Genomic DNA, 3,690 nt, shown 5'->3' on the forward strand with positions numbered 1-3,690 from the left:
TGTCAGTCTCCTTAGTTTTTGATATGGATTTTACTCTTTCTTCATCAGGGATGAGTTTTGTTTAAGCTTTTCCTCCTCTGCTGCTCCACACAGGAATGAAAGATGAGCATCTCTGAACCATGGCAGACAGATGATCCACAGGAGGGGGCTTGACTCCTCAGGGCTGGGGGATTTAGAAAAGAAACCAAGGTCCAAGGTGATACTGCAGATTCACCACTTTGACTTCAAGCAGAACTGCTCTTGGTTTATGTTTCTTCATCGTTTTGTTGTTGTTGATAAAAGATTTCTATGCCAAAAAATGTTAGGAGTTTATAATGCCAGGACACTGCCTTTTCCGTGCCACATGTCACTCCTCCAGTTCCATTTCTCACCATACAATTTGCTCACATTGCATTTCTCAGTTGCCCCAAATTACAGAAATACTTCTTTTTTAGTCAAGATGTGTTCAACTGCCCTAGTAGTCAAGATGGCAAGATTAAAAATCTAGATAACATTTCCCACTTACAATTTGTGGATTTTCAAACTGAGATACACAACATTGTGAGGATTTGGTGTAGTTGATATTCTCAAATTCTTTTAATTATAGTAAATATATAAAAATATTTTTGAGGGAAATTTAGCAAATTTTATTGGAATTGTTTAAAGGACTCACTATTCTTTGTCTCAGCAAGTCACCTCTAGGAATTTATTCTAAAATAATTCAAAAGGCAGAGATTCTTCCACAGGGATGTTGATTACAAAATTATTTAATACATCAAAAATTTGAAACAATTTAATGTATACCTGTAAATAATTTACTAAATTATTGCAAGAGATATAATAATATAAATAAGACTGTTCAATAACATAGAAAATATTTTTTATGATTAGGTAAAAATAAAAGAATCAAAACATAAAATGAGATTATAATGTGATATCAAATTTTCATTTAAATGTTTAATAGCAAGTTATATGCAAACAATTTAGTTTATTGAGGTTTCCACTAAGGACAATTATGGTTATTGAATTTTTCAATTTTAACTTTCTGCATTTCTTAAATATTCTATAGTGAACATGTTTTCTCTAGCCTTCCTCAACCCTGAAAAAAACAATGTCCCATAAGAGTAATTAAGACACTATAAATGGACTAACCAAAAAGTTAATTTTGGTTTTACTTTAATTATTTTACTTAGTGAAGCTTTAATATCTGATGACCTAATTAAGTTGTAGAAGAAGATGTGACTTTTTATTAAATAGACTATGTAATAGTTCTAAGGACAAAAGACCTAGAGGCACAGAAAATGGAGCCACTTTTAATAAAGGTTGCAAGACTGACAAATATCTTTGTCTAAAGTTATCACCAAGGATCCTGTTATCATGCTACCACAAGAATTAAATTGTGTGTCTTTACCCTAAAAGGAAAAGATGATCTTGAGAATAATAGGCCCCAAGACAAAAAAATTTTCAAGAAAGCAAACAACTACCAGGAAATTTTATTAGAACTTCAAGTAAAAATTGGTACAAAAACAAATAAGGAAACATCTGGAAAGTCTTCCAACAATGTCACTTTTCTTCAGTAACCTTTGATTCATTTTGCTATTTGATACCCACAAAAATCAGACACTATGATGGATTCAGTTAGTTATAGTATGCCTTTAATATGGAACTTAATTAAATTTCTAGTGTAGTAGGACATCTATTATTCTGAAAGAGGGAAAGAGAGAGAGAAGTCCAAATTCACTGAGTTTGATATATGCATCAGAATACTCTATAAAGAATAATTCATATTCTCTTTTCAAGGCTGTCTTCAAAATATCACTGATAGATAAAGCAAAGCAAAGTGTAATTAAAGCCCATTACATTCAAACAAAAGCAAAATTATTTAAGTATATTTATTCAGTTTGAATTTCATTGTATTCTTTTCCCCCTCGTTCCAATGAACATTATTTTTAGTGTAAGATATGTCTTACATTGGGAGGTTGGGAGGATTATTACACCATTGCAGAACACTGTTACTCCTGAGGACTTAAAATGTCAATGAAAAGCACAGCTCTGTCTAAAATCACAAATGCTTTTATGTGTATTTGCTTTCAATGTTATCGATCATAAGGGCTATAGCATTTAGCATTTTGTACATGAATATACCATGTATACCATGGTGTACTGTACTTGTGTTTCAAAAGAAAGCCTACAAATAGTAGTTAACCAGAGGGAACATCTCATTCCCCAAAAGAAAAGGCCACTTGGTAGTAATAATGAGTGGTAAGCAGCAGGTTGTGCAAATTAGCATTTCAAAAATTAATGTTTTTGTTGTCACTTTTAATTTCTTAGTCAACATGTAAAAAATATAATTATTGTTTCCAGAAAAGCCCAAATACATCATTACAGGAGAATTCAGTGAGTGTTCATACTGAGGTCAGGCTAACAAGATAGAATTTTTAGTTCATCTCGATTTCAGAATTGTCATATACTAAAAGTCTGTGTCCTCTCAAAATTCACATGTTGAACCCTAATTCCTACTGCGGTGGTTTTAGGAGGTGAGGTCTTTGGGAAATGATTAGGTCATGAGGGCAGAGCCCCCATAAATGGGATCAGTGTCCTTATTAAGAACACCTCAGGGAACTCCCTTGACCCTTCTTCCTTTTAGGGACACCCAGAGATTGTGTCTGTGAACCAGGACCTGATTTTCCTGAGACACCAAATTTGTCAGTGCTTGAATCTTGGATTTCCAAGTCTCTAAAACGGCGAGAATTAATTTCGGTTGTTTAATTAACCAGTCTAAGGTAACTTTGTTACAACAGCCTAAATGGACAAAATCGAGAAAAAATTGTTTCACTCCTTTTTAAAGCATAACCTTTTTTTTTTTTTTCCAAGCAAAGGGGAATGTTTTTTTCTTTCCCATTTGAAGGTGGGAGAAACGAGACATTGTACACAACTGTCAGAGCAAGTTCACCTTTAAGAACTTTCCTTGTGAAATCAACAGTTGGGAAGACTGAGGGGCCACGGGTGACAAAACAACAGTCACAACAAAAACAAATGAACACAAATTAAGCAGCAATGGCCGGTAGCCCTGCTCTCCTTAGCAAGCTCGCAGATAGAGAAACACTTACATGAAAAGTGCTGAGGCTTTTTGTTTTCTTCCAGACATGAACACCTCACCGATGCACGCCATTGGTGAATTGTACAATGTTTTTAGCCATGAGGAAGAAGGAAATTCTGCCTTTTATGACAAAAATAGGTGGACTTTGAGGGCATTATGCTGAGTGACATACACCAGGCAAAAACAAATACTGCATGATATCACGTATAGATAGAATATACAAAAGGTCAAACTTACAGAAACGAAGAGGAGGAAAGTGGTTATCGGGAGGGATGGGGAAAACAGGTCTGAGGATCTAGTGAAAAACATGTTGACTGTAGTGGGTGATACTGTATTCTATAAGTAAAATTTGCTAAGAGGGTTTCGTTTCGGCCGTCCGTCTTGAGAGACGATGGTGTAGCTTCTTAAGAGTCTATCTGCACCGCCGAGAATGGCTGTGCAGTCCGACTCGGGAGTGACACGGTATCTGTCTCCTCCCGTGTTGAATCGACATCTTGCGATGACGCTGGAGTGTCCTCTCCAGTGAAGCTGAAGCTACAGAGCCTGGGCAGGGTGATATGGAGGGTCTGCTGTTGCCCATGCAGCAGACCCCCCCTCTCTTCGCAGCTGAA

This window comes from Furipterus horrens, unplaced genomic scaffold (genome assembly GCF_987537825.1).
Source record: "Furipterus horrens unplaced genomic scaffold, mFurHor1.1.pri manual_scaffold_2, whole genome shotgun sequence".
NCBI lineage: Eukaryota > Metazoa > Chordata > Mammalia > Chiroptera > Furipteridae > Furipterus > Furipterus horrens.